The sequence below is a fragment of the Micropterus salmoides genome, unplaced genomic scaffold (assembly GCF_014851395.1).
Source record: "Micropterus salmoides isolate LMB-PRFRI ecotype aquatic unplaced genomic scaffold, ASM1485139v1 Ms_hic_scaffold_7, whole genome shotgun sequence".
Lineage (NCBI taxonomy): Eukaryota > Metazoa > Chordata > Actinopteri > Centrarchiformes > Centrarchidae > Micropterus > Micropterus salmoides.
The window spans coordinates 22,696,358-22,716,579 of NW_024044459.1; the positions used below are offsets into that span (position 1 = coordinate 22,696,358).

The 20,222-nt window shown below is 42.0% G+C and overlaps 1 long non-coding RNA gene across 1 annotated transcript; it reads right to left on the bottom strand.

Annotated features, from left to right (window-relative positions):
- Nucleotides 1-8,618: 8,618 nt before the first annotated feature.
- Nucleotides 8,619-11,520, bottom strand: LOC119892241. Its single transcript, XR_005442526.1, has 3 exons — nt 11,217-11,520; nt 9,437-9,525; nt 8,619-8,864 (listed from the first exon to the last, which is right to left on the bottom strand). It is a non-coding gene; the product is annotated as an uncharacterized LOC119892241 (long non-coding RNA).
- Nucleotides 11,521-20,222: the final 8,702 nt, after the last annotated feature.

Below are 20,222 nucleotides of genomic sequence, written 5' to 3' on the forward strand. Positions count from 1 at the left end.
ACCTGCATAATTGCCTTGTGCCAGCGGTGGAGAGAGGAGCAAGAAACTCCCTTATTTTGTTGTTGTGTGGGATAATGTGGTATTCCCGCACTCTGCTGCTGTCACAGATTGGTTTGCTTCACATCCCAGGATGTCAGTACTGTTCCTGCCTCCATACTCCCCCTTCCTAAACCCCCTAGAGGAGTTATTGTCTGCATGGAGGTGGAAGGTGTATGACCACCATCCACATGAACAGATGACCTTACTGGATGCCATGAATGCGGGATGTGGAGACACTTCTCCTGAAGACTGCCAGGGTCGGATTAGACATTCCAGAAGATACTTTCCAAGATGCATCGCCAGGGAAGACATAAGATGTGATGTTAATGAGAACTTGTGGCCAAATGCAGCAGAGAGGGAGGACTAGCACCCTCAAGTACTGTACATTATTTTTTTTGAGGTGTTTCTTATTTGAATTACTGTTTACAGACCTGGAATTCCAGAAATTTGTGGGGGGGTTTGTTGTTTCAACTTACAGTAAAATTTTTCAGTTTACAATACTATCAACAGATACAGATTGCTAACCTGCATTGGTAAAAACTGTTCACACAGTCAGTGAAACAGAAGTGTATGTGGACCTGTGAATCATTTTTCATTGCTTTCACACAAAATGCATTCAATGACCACTTTCTCCAAAATCCATTAACTCTTTTCCCTGTACTACTTCACCACCTGCAAAACACTGTATCTGCAGCACATTTTAAAATTGTGCATTGTGTCCAAAACTGTTAAAAACACTTTCAAAGCAAAATGTTTGCAAATTTCCTGCATTTTTGCTGTAGCTGGACAGATTATATATATATATAAAATCTTTGCAGAACATTTACATCCATTTTATGTTTTAGAGAAATATGTGTAATGTTTTGAATGTGTGGTTTTACTGTAAAACTGCAAGCTGAGTGTAAAGCAAGAAATGTGCTTATATTTTAGCAGAATTGGTTCAAGGGGATGGTACATCAATTACAGACTGTGGTCATTGAGTCTCAGGTATCAGTGTTACTGTGTAAACAACTAAAAAAGTGTATTGCAGCACTGAAATGTCAGGAACTTTTTTTTTTCACAAGTAAATTACTGAATGCATTTCTGATTCATTATTGTAACATATACTATAGTACAGTCAATAAAGTGAAAATATGTCACACATTTCTTCCATTTTTTTTCTCAGTCGCTTTGGTACTCTAGAAAATCATCCTTCCTGACAAGTTCCAAGGGGGCGGGGCTTAGCCACAACCTGTCAGGCCACACCTGAACTGATAAAAGGCCTGATGAGGCCCTGCTCAGTCCTTTCCATTTTTTTGCTGCAGCATGTGGGTTAGCATGAAGCCTCGCTAATCCTTCCCAGTTGACTGTGTACTGGATGCATTACTTGAATAAGTTCTGCATATCTGCTGTTATTATTTCCTTGTTTAACAGCTAATAAGTGCTTTAATTTGATTATGACCCGCTAGAGTAACTTCTGTCTACTGATTTTCATTTGCCTTTTAGCTGTTCTATCATCTGTCAGTCAACTGTTGAAGTGGGAAACTAAGGACAATAAACTGTTGAACGGCTCTCATCTCTGGGTCCTCGTACTTGAACTGGTGTGCCAATGCAGAAGCTCTATACATTATCCAGCTTCCACAACTGCAAGTTTCTACAGGTGTATTTGCAAAACTATTTGTATTGATAAACTATGGCTAAACTTTTGATGACAATGATTGAAAATGCACAAAGCTGTACTTTTTCTGTATGGCATAGATCAATTTCAACAGTACAGAGTTACCATAAACATTGTTTAGTTTGTTGACAGCATGTCATTGTGATGCAGAAAATAAAAAAACAAGACTATTTTACAGCACTGCATAGCACAACAAACAATTACAAAATAAGAAATGGAAACATGAAAACACCCCCTCAGGTTGATGTTGCTGTCTATTGGGCCACAGATTCTTATTCACAGCATAACAGATCGGAACTTCATCAATTTTTTCTGTAGGACACATTTACAAAACAAGTCTAATAGACATATGTAGGAAAATGCAGATTATGACATGTTCAACCATTTTGCATGTAGTGACTTAAGCAATGAACTTATGTCTAGATGTTTTGGTGGGGGTAGGACTTAGATAATGTAGGAAACAGCAGACAAATGTACAGCCCCCTGCTGGCTGTTCGATAGAATGCAGGTTCAAGGGACTTTGATCCCCTCAGGAGTCTGGGATGGATGCCCGCAGCGAAGGCAGGAGACTTCTGAATGCCAGCAATGTGGCTGAAGATCAGGACAGGAGTCTGCTGGCTGGAGTGCAGGACCAGAAACCACTGGAGATCTAAATAGACTGGCAACCGGGTAGCAGGACTGGGGACCTTCAGGACAGCGGGACTGGAATCCTGCAAGTGAACCGGTGGAGCCAAGAAAACCGGGAAAAAGTAGTAACACGGGAAGCATGTGCAATTTGTAATTTCTCAAAAGACTGAGAAATTGCTTTTACATATGATGTGGACAAGCGACTAGATGATGTGGAGGTTGAACAAGTATAATTTAAATTCTGATCTGAGAAATGTATCAAAGTGACTGAAAACAACTGTATTCTATAATGAAATACTGATTTATATGAAAATATCAGTCACATTTCAAGGATAAAAGTTCAACAAATGTACATAATGCTTCCTTTTGTTAGTGTTTTGTAGGTCAGTGTGTTGTGAGTGTATGCTTTCTAAATGAGAATTGTTGCCAGTGTTTTGTTTGAACGAGTCCATTTTGAGACTTGTACGTAAGTGTTTTGGTGGTTTGAGTGACTTTTGGAGGCGAGATTAACTATTTGGCCAGGATGCATGTTGGTAATGCAGACTGTGTGAAGAGTTTTGAAAACGTGGCTTCAGTTGTGACCATTGCATCTTAGCAATTGAGAAATCTGTAATTCTAATGTACAATTTATACGTTTTTAGAGATTGCTCTCTCAATCATTTCAGCATGTATTGTGTAGACCCAACAGACAGAGCATTTGAAAATTAAAACTAAAATTGGAATTTTTTATTAGTGTAATTTCCTTTAAATATATTGTGGAATAATAAATCTACATTATTACAATTATTTGACAATTATTCCCACTTAAAATATAACTGTAAATTATAGATATAAAATTAAAGTGGTAAATGGCAAACAAAAATACAAAAACACTTTCTCTCCATCTATACATTGTATGTACAACATACATGGCTGTATAATAGAAACATGACCACGGCTATGTATGGTCAGTATATTTTGTAATATGTTTTCAAAAAGAAATGACAATATATTGCATGTATTGCAAAATGTAATGAGTCTGAATATTTTTCATATGGTAGGACATTTCATTACATTATATTCATTTAGCGGACTCTTTTATCCAAGTGTCTTATCCGCTGCTCCATCACCGCCCCATCACAATTAAGTCACAAACTCCCAAGTAGTTAACAACAAATGAGTGAGAAACAAATCAGCACCTAACTGCTAATCAATAGCTTACAAGTACTGAATAACTCTTAATCAAAGTCTGTGTATAATACATGATGACAAGTTCTTTGAGACAGTCTGGCACCGTTACCGAAGCGGTATATCTAATCAATTATTGTGACCAGTTACTTAATGCTGTGAAAAAATAAACCATTTAACTGCTTTAGTTTTTTAAGAATGGTGTGTTTGTGGCTTTGACTCAAGTTTTAAAATAAACAAATTTATAATTGTGATTAATGACCTACATTAACTCATATGTAGCTGTTACAAATAAAGTTGGTGAAAGGACAAAATCAACATGAACATTTGTGAGTGATAGAACAATATACTGTACCGTATATGTTTACCAGGCTAGCAACTAGTGTGGCTGTGAAATTTATATGACTTATGGGGGTGAATGTCCATGTCATCAATGTGCTTTAAAAATTGTCATTAAAATCTTATCTGAGAAATCTGCTCCCTTTCTGGCTTTTGTCATAAAATTAATGCACTCTCACTTAAAACCCAATACATATCTGTCAGTTTGGGAGAAATATGCACTAATTTACTTAAATGGACACAACATCTTAAATAATATTTACATAATATAATATTGTTTTGAATATAAGTCATGTTTTATGCATGGATGGATTACTGAATGGACCACGACCCAGGGGCCCAAGAGGTCAGGAAGCCCCTCGGCCAGAGCCTCTGTTTAAAGTGGATACTGGATTTTTCAAATTTTTGGCAACAATGGACATATAATTTTATGTTTCTGCAAGGTGCAATCAGGATGAGAACCCTAAAGTTTGACTGAGTGTACATTCACTATGTGGATAAATGACAGATAGAGGTAACAGGTAACAAAGAAACAGTCACCTGCAACACGAGCTGCCATGAACCACGAGACATTGCCTGCAATCAGACTTCTGAGGCCACAACAGGAGATCTCGGTCAGTCTGCCTGGAGCTAACGGCGCTGGAAATATCATAAATATATGTTGAAAGACAAAAAATTAAACCATGCCATGATCTTAGTCTAGTTTTGCTTCCCGTTTAGCCTTGAATACCCCTTATGCGTCTCACCTGTTCATTCCCTTCCTTCTCATTTCCTCTGTGTAAATTTCCTGATGTTTTGTTCAGTCCTTGTCGGATCTAATTTTGGATTGTTGTTTCTCTCTTTGCTGGTGAACTACTCTCTGTTGACTTTAATGGATTCTTATTTTGGACTTTGCTTTCACCATAAGTGTGTTCACCCTGGTACCTTAACACTCAGCCTCCTGGTATCGTGTCTGCATTTAGGCCCTACAACCTAATCTGTCTGAGCGCACAGCCAATCCTGACAAAACAAAACTTTAACAGCTATGTAACAATGATGTTCAGACAATAAACAGCAAGAAAAGTAACCATCACACAGTCTTTTTTTCACAATTTTATCATGTCATGTATCTTGGGTTACTTCCTGTCATTGTATGTTTTTCCACCTGTGTGATTGTCTGCCTGCCCTGTTTAGTTTCACCTGTATCTAGTTATCCTCCCCTCAGTAGTGTATTTAGTTCATGTGCTCCTCTTGTCTGTTTCTAATTCGTCTTCGTCTTCAAGTGTTTCTGCCCTTTCCCAGAGTTTGTGATCCTGGTCTAGTCTGTTTGCATTTGTATTATTTTGGCCACGCCTGCTCTGTGTTCTGTGTTGTTGATGCTGGATCTTTTGGATTAGGTTTATTGACTGCTTCCTTTTGGATTTGTTGCTTTCTGCTGTCTGCCTGGTTTGGATCTTTGCCTGCCTCAGCTTGCTGTAAGCCAGTGATCTTTTATTCTGTGCTTTTGTGTATGTGTCTGGGTCCACCCTTTGGGTTCCCCTTTTCTCATTTAACATACTATAAGAAAACAAATTGGACATCATGGACGCAGCAGAAACAGTTTCAGATGAATTTATTAATTATATTTTGCGTTGAAAAAGCTTGTTAGGAGTTGGCTGTTCACTTTCTCTGCTGAGTACATTTAGTTTTAAGCCTGTTGTTCGCTAGACAATATTATTATCCCGGTTAAAAGGACACTTAAGGTGGATTACAGATGCACCTAACTAAGCAAGCTAGCTAGCTCCACACACAGCCGTTAGCTCCACCGTCTCGTCCAAATATTGTCACGCCCAGTGTTGCTGGTTGACGTCATGATGACGACGTCCACTTCTTATATATAGTCTATAGAGGGATTCGTATTAGCTGCTGCCTTCTGGAGGGGTTCAGCCTTGGTTCCTGGCTTCCAGAGCAGTTCCACCTTCACTGCTGGTGTTGGTATCCAGCCCAACCTTCAGAGGGATTCCACCTTTGTCGCCGGTGTTGAATAATTCCTTGTTGTTTCTTAAGTTGACATAAATTGACATGTTTGTTCACTTTGTTGGTTTGCTGTAGTTTATCTAAAAACTCACCATGCTGTACTAGTGTTGTATTACTCAGAAGTATTACTCAGAAGTGTTTGTAGTGTAGCCATTGGGAGAATGACTGTGGTCTCGCTGGGTAAAGGTGTTGACCACTGCTGTTATTCTTTCAATGTAAAGTTTGACTACTAAATTTTTAACAAGTGTTTACCAACTAGTATTTTATTCTTAAATTCTGTGTGTTATTCATGAACCTGTGCCTTTTCAATGTGCCAACATGAGCAGAGCAGCTGCTCAGGCAGCACAGGCAAAACCTAGCCAACCGTAACATACACAATGGTAGTAAGGCACCTGCTGTAAGTCACGTACGCCAGGCCTGAGATCATGGCAAACTGTGGCCAAGAATGAGATCATGACACATTGTGATTAATGGCGCCTGGTACTGCAAGGTACGGCCAGGTACTGCAAGAAACCAAGCTTTGCACTGCAGAAACTAAACTTTGTATGAGACACACACACTGGTTGGCATTGTTGAATCATGTTATTCCTTATTGAATCATGTTATGCATTTATCAAGTATGTTATTCCTTATTAATTCTTTTAAAAATACAATTGTAAGTGTTTAAGTTTTAATGGTGTCAAATTATGCCTGTATAACTTTAAAAAAAAATACAGTGAGACTGAAGTTGAAACATATTGGTGAATTTCTAGTCCAGTAATGTCAAAAATATAAAGAAGGATAAATTGTAACAATAATTATGCTAAATAACAGTAATTGTAATTGTGACATTAGTAAAAGGGTTAAATTGGTAAAACAGTACGTAAAAACGGCCACTAGATGACAGCAGAGGATAAGAAATTCACCAATTGAAGGGAGTGGTCAGCGAACACTGTAGGTGGAGTTAAGGTGTAACGCCCACCTGGAAGGAGGAGATAAGGTGTAACGCCCACCTAAAAGGTGGAGTTTAAGGTGAATATAAGGCAACGTTCGCTGACCACCAGCTCAGTTCCATCCTAAGACCTGCAGGGATGTTACTCGGGTTTACTTGTCCTTTATTGGAATAAACTCTTTTGCACCAACTCTTGACCGTCTCCAGTGAAGTCTTTGACTATGCAGTTTTTGACTAAAGAAGAAAGCTAATTTTATTGAGTTTAATACGTTGGTTGGGGTAGGGACCAGGTCTTCCACTGACCCGGCCGGTCCTTATTTCCGACCCGACACCGGCCTCCTGAAGGGAACTGGCCTCTTGAGGGGAAGTGCTTTTGTTGCTGTCATTCATAGAGGCTCCACCTACACCATCGGACTCCAGAGGAGTTCTGTCTTCATCACCAATCACCTGGTCACCTTCTGGACCTACTTTGCCCTAATGTTATTTGTGTTTGAGAAATATGGCTGGATATCTATTTCCTTTTGTTTCCCAGGCTATAAGGCAGCCACAGGCTAGATGAAACAGACGTAACTTCTCATTCAGCCCACACACTGTAACTTGCTTAAATTTAACATATTCCTCACCACATACTCCCACTCGTGCCAGCCAAAAAAAGCCTCTTTTGAGTTTTCATCCTGTACATTTATACAGTGTATGTGTGGCAGATATTGTATACAGTGTTGTGTGCTTTGTTTCAAGCTGTGGACATCGGACCACTGAATATAAATGATGTTTACTCAATTAGGAATACTTTTGAGTACCAACCAGCCAGTAACTTTCTGATCTTTAATTTTCCTGTTGGTCAGTTTGGTGTTGTTACTCAGCCTTACTAACATCTCATGAGGTGGCACTCACACAGCGATCCAGCGACATGCACAAAGAAGCAAAGTTGGAAAATCCACACAAAGCATAGGTTGCAATGGTTTCAAGGAGTAAACAGAATGTGAAAAATGTGAGTTTCAAACACACTTTGACTTTGATGTCTGCATTACATTATACTGTACTTGGATCTCTACATGTTTTCTAAGGCAAAAACACGAGTAGATTACATTTGGAAGATTCTGTGTTCAGGCATATGCAGTTATTCTAAGCCAATTCTACATTTTCCACCAAAAGTTATAATTTCACATGATATGCCATTGTCAGTCTGTTTCACACTTGGTATGTAAGCAATGCTCTTAAGTCTTCATTGACCAGAGACCAGGTACCAGGAGAGAGTGGGAAATTGTAATCTGACCATAAAGTAAACAACAGATTGTTTTTAAGACATAAAAGCATTTCTCACATTAGAGAGCCGAAGTATAAAACCTGCATTGTTTAGATCTATGTTTACTTGCTAGCAGTATTTACCTGCCCTGCCTTTGTTGGCACATTTCTGTGTTTCCTGGCTTATTATTTGTACCTGTAGATCAGTATGATCAGGCATCAGGCATTGTGCTTGTCTAAGAAATTCAGGCAACATTAGAATGGTTATATAACCTCTGAACAGAATCTTATCAAAATAGCACAGTGTCATCAGCATACTGGTGTTGATAGTGTGGTTGGTACTGTAGTTTTGTAGATCATCGCGTTCATCTTAGATCAATGTACATAACAAACCACTGTTGTGTGAAATATTTTCTTGTTGATCATCATTTATATATAGAGAATCAGGTTTAGCCATTATAAAAAGTATGTTGTGTTGCTAAAGGTGCAGGCATTTGCCTGAAGCAGAAGGTGTATGTAAGTGAATGCACAGTGGAGCTTGATCAGGTGCTCCCTAGGTCCAGCTGGGCTCAAATCTTCTCTATGTGGAATTTAAAGTAAATTTAAATCGTATTGAAATCTATTTGACTCAAGTGTTTTATTGAAGAATTAAGCATGTGCAAGAGGACCCGAAGACATCTGGCAGAAGACAAACAGATCTCCTGTTTGAATTGTTTTTGTGTTTGTGTCCTACCCGTGGCCCAGGTTGAAGTCATGACTGGCTGTTAAACGTGGGGTCTCCATTTCAGGCCAGAATGTCTTGGCAATGGCCAGGGAGGCTGGAGTGGACATCACTGATGCTGTCAAGAAGCGTGTTGCCTCAACCTCAAAGGAGAGACACATAAAGACAACCATTCAAGTCTTGACAGAGCTGTTAAAGTCTTGTGTGCACTTTCAAGTAAGTGTCAAGATAAGTCAAGAGTCTGTTATGTTTTGAAGTTTACACTAAATAACCCCCTCAAGTTTTTTGACCAATTAACCATTTAATATAATTGTTTGTAACAGACAGTTGTTCATCTGTCCCAACAATATATTTCCAGCTGCAGCCATCAATTCTGCAGGAGACGTTCCTATGACAACTACTTATATGAAAGGTGCTTTAAAAATAAATGGTTTGAAATAATTTATTTGGCTTTAAATAGTTCCATCCAGGCACTTTATCCTCCCACTTCCACAACTTGCAAACGACATTGCACAACACAATGCACAAATGACAAACGATTGTGGCCCTGAGACTCAGCAGACCAAAGACAAACTGTAGCCCAACCCCACCCATAGCAAAGTTTGCCACTGCAACGCACATAAACAATACTTATGTACATGCATGGTCACAAATTAGTTTTTTGGAGTGTGTGTGTGTGTGTGTTTATGAGTGTGTATAAATGTGCATCCCTTACCCTGAATGGATGTTTAGAGAACAGCAGCATTAAGAAGATTAAGAGCAGCAAACCTAACGAAGACACAAGTGGTCTGGTCCCTCACTGGGCTGTGTCCAATACCAGCCAGCACACCACAGCCACCAGAAGTAACACATATTAGAGATAGAGAGAGAGAGTGTAGGCGAGGAGAGGAAGACAGTCAAGTCATAGATCTGACTAGAGTCTATAGTATGTGCAATATATTGTCAAGAAGAAGACAAATATGTTGTAAAGAAGCTAGAGGATGACAAAAAGGCATTGCCTTACTTTTCCATATACTCAGCTAGTTCTTTGCTTACAAGAGGATTCAACTGTGTAGATAGCCACTCTGCCAATATTTTTAAAATGATGCCAGTTAGTACATGACTTATAATAGCTTTTGCCGCCATTTCCTGTATTAACTATTGTGTCAAGGAGATTAGACCATTTAAATCAACCAGTCTGTATAAAGTTGTCTTTAGTTGGAAATGAGCAATTTATAAGGAGAGCAATTAAACTCCCAAAGGGCAACAAAGAGACAGAGTGCCAAACCTGTGGTTTTATTTATCCCCTTTAAACTCTCATTAACTGATTTTCTGGCCACTGTGAGGCAACAAATATTAGCTGTAAACTTAACATTGATAAATCATTTGTGAGGATACAGTTACTTATTTACACATACACAAACAAAGAGCAACATTACCATTCCGTTTTGGAGTTGTATTGTTTGGCCACCTGACAAATGTAATGTCTCCACCAGCTCCTAAGGGAAATATCTGGCTCTTTAGTTGCTAAATGCTCTACTGTGTTCAGCAGCTAGTAGCTAACTTTCTTTTTGCAGTTTGGCACCGGGCAGGTAGCATACAGTAGGTTTTTAGAACTTTTCACTGCTGCGGCTGAAAATGAAACTATGAGAGCAGTGATAACAAACCAAAACAGCTGAAAAATGAAAACAATGACCTGAAAGTTTATAGAAATCTTCATAGAGGGGGACTAATGCTACTGCTAATTCTCTGTGGCTTCATCAATATGACCGACCCCATTCACATAGAAATAGTCTTGTGATCCAATATTAACATAAACGTAATTATAACTTCTTTAAAATACCTTTTCTTGCATATGCAAATTCAACTTCAATTTGTATTTATTATCCTGAAGGTAATTTAGTTAGAAGTCAGACATTAACTATATAGGCCATACCAACAATCTATAGTCAAACACTATAAGCAGGCAGTACAAATTATAAATTAAATAAGTAGGAGTAGGAGTATAGAAAATAAATATACCAATTAAAAATGAAAAACAACAGCAGATCAAAGACAGAAGCTTTTCTTTTATCTTGAAATGCAGAAGATTAAGATCCTCCAGATACAGAGCCAAACAAACTGCAAAGTAAGATAAAGTGCAGGTGTGCAAGTTACAGATTAAGCCTGTAATGTCTACAGTAATAAATGACATGTCTTTGTTTCAAGCATATTGTAGTGGTGTACTGAAGGAAGGAGATCAACCTCCTTGGGGTAGATGATCAGGAATGTTGAGAATATTTAACCACATTGGTTACATGTTGATTTAAGCCAATTTGTTACCTTCTTGTATTGTATAACATTTGTTATAGTATTATGCCTCTGCTTCACCTTTCTACTGAAGTAGCAGTAGGGTTTCCGCTGCAAAATTATTGCCTCCGCTGCTACAGAACATTACAGGGGTTGGCCTGCCGCAACTGCTGAAAAAATCCTAGAGGAAACAGTGCACTCAAGTGCCCTTGGTCTAGAGCAATTACCTTACTTTATGTGCACTGTAGCACACAGCGTTCTTCTCACACATTGCCATCAGCTCCTCTTGTTTCCTTTGTCCTGCCCTGTTTGAATTCAGTAGTCGTGCTGATTTCACGAACAATGAGTTTCCTCATTCTGATGACCCTGTCGTTGCCAGGAGACAGAGAAACCCTTAACATGTCTGAAATGTCTTGCACATTATTTACTGCATTAGTTACAGCTACTAACAACATTTTTTGTATGCTGACTCTACGATGGCTTGGTTGATAATTTTTGCCAATCACTTGTCAATTATGGCGAAAAGCCCAATAAGTCTCCCTCCTTCCTCTGATAAGGAAGGTGCACACCAGGGCGCTGACACAAGGTTTGAATGGCGTCTCATTTCTCACCATCTGATCCAAAACCAGTTTCTTTTGAGCTGGTCTCTGATAGGAGAGCAGGGCGGGAGCAACACAGGTGAAAGACATGAGGCTAACGAGGCACAGGCAGGGAGAGAGAGCAGGGGAAAACAGAGACAGACATGCAGAGGGATCACTGGGGTAACATGACAAGGGTTACCGAACACTAGACGACAGACAAGACAGACCCCCAAAACCCAACAGACCAAAATAACGCTAACTAAACACAAAAGTGCAAAACACGGCATGGCAGACAGGCAGAGTGTGACAGTACCCCCCCTCAAAAGGACGGCCCCTGACGTCCTAAAACGAAACACCACAAAAAAACCAAACAGGTCAAGCCGGCCCAGGGTGGGCGGAGGGAGGCCCGGCAGAGGGCCAGAAAAACCAAACAAAAAGTCTCAAATACAGGCAGGGCAAGGCAGTCCATGGCCTCAGACTGAGCAGCTGGGCTGAGGACCACCGGCGAGACAGAGACAGCTGGGCTGAGGACCATAGACCGGACACGAGGAGCTGGAGTCGGTCTGACCACCGACTGGACAGCTCGGCTGGGGACCATGGCCCGGACACGAGGAGCTGGAGTCGGTCTGACCACCGACGAGGGAACAGGAGTCGATCGGACCACCGGCGAAGCAGGTGCCGGTCGGACCACCGACGGAGCACGAGGAACAGGAATTGGCTGGGCCACCAACGGAGCTGGTGTTGGTCGGACCACCGACGAGGGAACAGGAGTCGATCGGACCACCGGCGAAGCAGGTGCCGGTTGGACCACCGACGAGGGAACCGGAGTCGGCTGGGCCACCAACGGAGCTGGTGTTGGTCGGACCACCGACGAGGGACCAGAAATCGGTTGGACCACTGGCGAAGCAGGTGCCGGTCGGACCACCGACGGGGCATGAGGAATGGGAGTCGGCTGGGCCACCAACGAAGCTGGTGTTGGTCGGACCACCGACGACGGAACAGGAGTCGGCTGGTGAGCAGGCTGGCTGCTAGCAGCGCTAGCGGGCTGGGGATCAGGCGGACGGCAAGCAGCGCTAGCGGGCCGGGATCAGGCTGGCGGCTAGTAGCACTAGCGGGCCGGGGATCAGGCTGGCGGCTAGCAGCACTAGCGGGCCGGGGATCAGGCTGGCGGCTAGCAGCACTAGCAGGCCGGGGATCAGGCTGGCGGCTAGCAGCGCTAGCGGGCCACAAAACAGGCTGGGGGCTAGCAGCGCTAGCTGGCCAGGAAACAGGCTGGGGGCTGGAGTTCACAAAACTCTTGGCCCACCTTGGCAGTCGACGTCGCAGCCATGGCCTTGCGGCTACCTCCCAGTGAGCCTTAACGAGGGCAGCTTGTCGGGATTTGCGGCTTGACGCGAACTGCCAGATTGTCCATAGTTCGGCCAAAACGTCCAAGAACCTCTCCCTCTCCATTTTTGCGTCTGCTGGGTCCATGTGTGGTCGGGTCATTCTGTCACGGTTAGTGTTGTGGAGGCAGGTTGGAGGACCCAAACGCAGGACACATAGGCTAGCAGGTATAGTTCTGGTGGTTTATCAACAAAGGCAACAAAAGGCGAGCGCACTTACAGGAAGAGTGGCTGATCAAACAGAGTCCAAAACAAAGTAATCCAAAAGAGAAATCCAGAATCCAAAATCCAAAATAAGCAGGGAAACAGGGAGACACGACGAGTAGGCTGGCAACACACTGAAACACTGGGTGAAAATAAACAATGACCCGACAAGGACAAGACAGAAACACCAGGTATATATATATATATATATATATATATACACACAGTGACTTACGAGCAGGGCGGGAGAAACACAGGTGAAAAACTTGAGGCTAACGAGGCACAGGCAGGGAGAGAGAGCAGGGGAAAACAGAGACAGACATGCAGAGGGATCATTGGGGTAACAGACATGACAAGGGTTACCGAACACTAGACAACAGACAAGACAGACCCCCAAAACCCAACAGACCAAAATAACGCTAACTAAACACAAAAGTGCAAAACACGGCATGGCAGACAGGCAGAGTGTGACAGTACCCCCCCCTCAAAAGGATGGCCCCTGACGTCCTAAAACGAAACACCACAAAAAAAACAAACAGGTCAAGCCGGCCCAGGGTGGGCGGAGGGAGGCCCGGCAGAGGGCCAGAAAAACCAAACAAAATATCTCAAAGGGCCAAATACAGGCAGGGCAAGGCAGTCCATGGCCTCAGACTGAGCAGCTGGGCTGAGGACCACCGGCGAGACAGAGACAGCTGGGCTGAGGACCACCGGCGAGACAGAGACAGCTGGAGTCGGTCTGACCACCGACTGGACAGCTGTAGTATTAGTTTAGTAAAACTATTTATTATAACTAAAAACTCCAAATCTCCACCCTCCATAACTGCACTAGCTAAAGCTGCTAACAGCTCCCGTTATTTCATCTGAATGATGTTGATCACATGCTGTGATTTGATTGGCATGAAGCCAGACAGTTACCCTTGGCATCATCCTGACTAATCACAGTTAGGCAGTGGCATGACAATGGCCTCATCTGATTGGTTAATCATTTAATTTTTTTCACAAAGGGATGCCAACTCTGCCTAGCCTCCTTGCGTAGTCAGATAGCCAGTCTACGGTGGTTCAATATAGTATTTCACCACACATCCAACGTGTAGCATTTAGAGGGGCGCTGTTTCACTTATTGTAAGATAGTGAGAAATGAGGAAGAGATGACAGCAACAGCTTATAAGATTTATCGAAACTATAAATATTGTGTTTTTATTGAAATGATAAATAGAGACTGATAAAAACAGGGGAAGGATGTATGTGCCTTATTTCCTCGTTTTGCCACGGTTTAACAACTGATAAGACTAGATGCAGTAAATACCTAATTTAAAGCTCTTTAAATTAATTTCTTTCCATATTAACACATTAAATTCAACAGTTGTCTTTGTGGGCGTCTCTCTCCAACACACACACACGCTGCTGCAGCAGTCTAAAGTAAATTACCATCATGTGATGGATTTTAGAGTCGGACTGTGTCACCTAGACTTATGTATTTGCAAAGTACAGAAGTGAAAGGAGCATGGCCAGTGCTGTCATTGTCAAAATCCTGAAAAGTCCCTACAAACTGCTGAGTGCAGGAGGTGTGCACTGTGCTGAAAAGACGCAGACTTTTTCAGGCAACTTCAGGACAATAACCTCCTAAATCACGACAACCACGTTCCTCTTCGACAGAGAGGCGAGACATTATGGCCAACTTAAAAACAACACCATGTCCTGAAAACCAGTGTTCCGGATTAACGATTGATTGATGAAACTCAATGCATTTTTACCCTGTAAATGACAAAGACCACCTTGTAACTCGGCGGGGCCGCTCCTGTCAAGGGCCCCTAGTACAGTGCGTGCCCTAGTGCAGCTGCACTGTCTATACCTACGCCCCTGGCCCCTGTATGTATATATATATATATATATATATATATACATATATGGCCCTTCACTACATCCTCCAGCACCTGGACAGCACAGTAAGCTACGCCAGGATCCTGTTTGTGTATTTCAGCTCTGCTTTCAACACCATCATCGCGGCCTGCAGGACAAGCTGATTGTGCTTGACTCCACCTGCAGGTGGATCACTGACTTCCTCACAGACAGGAAGCAGCACTTGAAGATGGGAATACATGTCTCTGACTCCCGGACCATCAGCACCAGTTCCCCTCAAGGCTGCATTCTTTCCCCTCTACTCTTGTCCCTGTACACCAACAGCTGCACCTCCAGTCACCAGTCCGTCAAGCTCCTGAAGTTTGCAAATGACACCACCCTCATTGGGCTCTTCTCTGGTGCGGATGACTCCGCCTACAGGTGGGAGATCGACCATCTGGTGACCTGGTGTGGCCAGAACAGTCTGGAGCTCAATGCTCTGAAGACAGAGGAGATGGTCGTGGACTTCAGAAAGAGCCCAGCCACACCCTCCTCCATCATCCTGTGTGACTCATCAGTCACCACTGTGGACTCCTTCCGCTTCCTGGGCACCATCATCTCCCAGGACCACTGGGAGCTGAACATCACCTCCTTCACCAAGAAGGCCGAGCAGAGGATGTACTTCCTGTGGCAGCTGAAGAAGTTCAGCCTGCCAAAAACTTTGGAAAACTAGATGCACTATAAGTATTCACCAGACTGTCATAGACAGCGACATGGTCGTGAAGCAGATTCTGACCGAACTCCGCAGGAGGAGAACTTTGGACAAGACGCAGACTCTACCCTGGAGCTCACTGGATTTATGAGGGAAAGACCCCCCGAGCAGCGACACTAAGCTCTATAGCACCTGGCACTTTCTATTGTTGGGTAAGCACTTTATTAATGTATTAATGTATTTCTTTGTAATTATTCTTAATAATTGTGTGTGATGTGTAGGCTATTTAGGTGTGTTTTTTTGGAAAACCAAAGACAATGATGGTACACTTCTACACCGCCATCATCGAGTCCACCCTCACCTCCTCCATCACCATCTGCCACGCAAAGGCAGGCTGCAGCGTATCATTCGGTCTGCAGAGAAGGTGATTGGCTGCAATCTTCCATCACTTCAGGACTAGTACGACCCCAGGACTCTGAGGCAAGCAGGAAAGATTGCAGCTGACCCCTCCCATCCAGGACACAAACTGTTTCAGACTCTCCCCTCTGGCAAGAGGCTGCAGTCCATCAGGACCAAAACCTCTCGCCACAAATACAGCTTCTTCCTGTCTGCAGCTAGCCTCATTAACAAGGCCCGGGTCCCTCACTGACGCTTCCCCCTTTCAAATAATGCAAATGTCTCTGCACGTCTAAATTGTACTTCATTTCATACCATGCACAAACCTGGCACATATTAGTTTCTAATTGTTGATTGTTTTATATTTTCATATTTATGTATTTATATATTTATGTACACAATATTCTCTTCCGTTGCAATACATCTGCACAACACAAACCGGAGTAATGCACATGTAAATATCTGCCACATTGTTTTTTCTCTGCAAATAGATGTATTATTTTTCTCTATTCTTTTATTATTCTTATATAACTTGCATTTGTTGATTCCATATTTATATATTTCTACATTTATTTATGTCAACTGTATATTTGTCTATGTGTAGCACCTTATCACCAAAGCAAATTCCTCATATGTGTAAAACACTACTTGGCAATGAAGCTCTTTCTGATTCTGAATCTGATCCCAACAGCCACTAGAGAGCACTAGTGTATAATTTCTCAGACCCATAATGCACTTAGCTGGTATGTAGAGGTTAGGTTTATATGAGTCCTCCTGACAACTGGTGACCTGTCCAGGGTGTACCCTGCTTTTCGCCCGATGTAAGCTGGGATTGGCTCCAGCCCCCCGTGACCATGTACGCAGGATTAGCGGTTGACGATGGATGGATGGAGTCCTCCTGACAATATTTTTATGTATTTGGTGACACACTGGGAGCCCTCACTCAAAGCTATTCTGTTATTTGTACACAAAAATATAGTGAACATTGAATTATCAACACAAATTAATTAACCTGCAATTACTGTAGAATAAAACCTTGGTACTGAAGAATCATCCAGAAAGATTACTGTAATTTGACTTGCATGTGTATAAAAGCTTAAAATTTTGTGAGAGTAGGTAATAAGTTAAGAGATTATTCTCTTCCAAAAGGAAAACAGACAATCATCTGTCTTGCATTTGTTCTGCAGGATTGCCAAAACCTTTTTCTCATGGGAGTGGGGTGACAGTTCAGAAAGGTGAGTATCAATCTGTCATTTTTCAAATGGAAAACAAAAATCAAGGACACATTGGCTCTACTAAAGACTACTATCTACTACCACTTTGATGTAGCCAATCCACATGTTAAAACCGCTGATCAAGCTGAAGCCAAGAACTTCAGAAAACAAGAACAAAGCAGGAACATTTTGACTGATGTTTGTTTATCCATGCATCATGTGCCAAAACCAAAAAAAGACTGCAAACTGTATGAGCTAGTGTTATATTTTCTGCTCATATTCAGTGTCCAGTGTCCCAGTCATGACCTTATGTCTCTGTTACTCATAGCTTTGGGGTAAAACAGGATATTAGCCTTATGTTTTTTTAGGGCTCACATAAATAAATCATAAAACGATTCAATAAATGTTTGGGCTTGAAAAATACTTTATCTTCTTCTTTACCTTACGTGAACCTAAAACAATTACCATTAATAAACAGATGATGTGCCAATTTTAAAGAAAAATCACAGCAAAGTCACTTTGGCAGGTAAAAGCAGTTGACTGTGATGAAACAGTTGGTGATTGTGATGCAACAAAAGGTGGCTGTGACACAACAAGAGGTGATTGTGATATGACAAGATAAGTTCACATCTCTCTTGCTGGCAGATTGTGCTAGGAACATGAATATTGGTTTGCCCCATGTCCCAGGTGATGGCAAAACTGCCTGTTCATCCTGCTGCTTCATCCTTTTACACAGGTTACAACCTCATATATCAAAAGGAACAGAGATTAATTGGAATATTATGTTTGTGAGACAATGTTTTAATTGTGTGCAGAATGCGTACACCATGGATTCTGAGGCAGGCATCCACCAGATTGGTTCAGACACAGACAGGGCTCCTTAATTACACTCCTCTATTCAGCAGCACTGCCAGTGCGTCAGCACAAACGTCATATTAGAGCTACACATGGAGAGAGGACATTGGAGAGAGAGACAGAGAAAGCGGAGAGGAGAGGAGAGGAGAGCAGTCCTTACAGCTGCCTGCTCACAGGCAGATGTGCTGTCACTCCTGTCTCTCACACACAAGGTGAAAGATTGAGGCTCTGTTCTTCACTGGCTCTACAGTATAAAATACAGATAAACTCCTGTGTTAGAAATGCATCCAGCAGTAGGAAATCTATAGCAGCGGTGACTGGCATGCAGCCGTATAACCACTCTAAGATGACAGATTATTGATTCAGGTCTGGTTTGGCTGCGAGCCCAATATGATTATGAAATATGGCCTAATGATTTAATAAGGTGACGCTTGGTCTAGTACACGGCGACTAAAGACTTGATGATTGGTGATTGCTCCCCCTTTCACTCTAGGTCTCTCATTCTCTCTCATTTGATGCTTTACATCCACCTCTTGTCCTGGGTGTTTACAGTGGAAGCACCCACCAGCTCAAGGGATAATAAAATATGCTATAACATGTTGTTTAATGGGAAATAGCAGGCAGTTCTTTATTTGCATTTGCATCAACGGCCCACTCTCGTTCCCTAAAGAGAGAGTTATGCAAAGCAGAGCGCAAGCGGAAGGCCAGCAAACTTCATGTTTACTATGAGTACATGAAGACCTTAATGAAGTACTACCATGCGGCAGTTAATGATGCACGGGCAACTTACTTTTCCACCTTGATTGCTCAGAACGCCTGAAACCCAAAAGGAAATTGAAAAAATCAGATCACAGACTGTTAGCAGCTGGCCAGAGCATTTTACCCACAGACCATGTGATGTTGTATCCTTCAATTCCTTTAAATCAATGTCTCTTTCCGCCCTCAATGAGATGGTTAAACATATGAAGTCACTGCTTTGCCCCTTAGATGTGGTCCCTTTGAGACTACAACTACTACAGGTCCTACCTATCTATCAGATGCTTCTCAGTGACTATGGCTGGCTCCATTTTATCCCCCACAAATATGCTCTAACATACGCACGCGCAGACACACGCACATACTCACTCCCCGCTCCCTTCCAGCCTCAATTAAGCCAGTCATAAAACCTCGCTATTATGCGTTTTTCTTCTACTGTTTAAGTAGCGTGATCAAGGGTGCACACTAGGTAGTTCTACTCTTCTTTAACGTTAAGCATACATTTAAACAACAACACTTACTATGGGTTGAGATGCATCACAGGTTTGCTCTGTTTCCCATCCAGTTTGGCAAAACAGCAAGTTCTCGCACGCTTTCATGGTCATGTGAACTGCAAAATTATGGTTTTTGGTTGTAATAATAATTTGTGATGTAAATAACTTTTTCAGGAGAAGGAAAATGTTTGTGGAGATGGATATAATTATTGTTGAAAATATGTCGAAGTGTAATAGATATAAATCCTTTTCTGGAGTTAGTAAAATCTGTTTATTATATTGTGTAATGATAATGGTTAAGCCTAGTGGGAGGGGCTACTGTCTTTAAAAGTGGCAGCTTTGGGCCTGTGAGGTCAGTCTTGGCCTGGTTACAGAGGAGGTAAGTAGTGATTTGTATTTTTGTGGGGAGAGAGAAACAGAATTATTTAAGTTTTTTTAGTGTAACTTTATTATTGAGTAAATTTTTTTGATTTGTTTTCTTTATGCAAGTTTTTTCACTGTTTGTACTTTGGAGGCCGGCATAATAAAAATCACGTCATTATTTTTCGACTACGCCTGTGTTTTTCCCTATTTTGAGGAGGTTGGAAGAGAACCCCACTACAGTGTCCCTCAGGGTTCAATTCTAGGTCCCATTTTATTCTCCTATATGCTCCCTCTCGGTACAATCCCTTCTCCCTCTCACTCCCAAGTTGTCACATATGGACGCCATAGGCATCAGTTTGTAATGCACTGGGGATCCCCTTACTGTCATTGTTCAACCCACTGGGGAATGCTCTGCAACATCACTTTTGAACGGA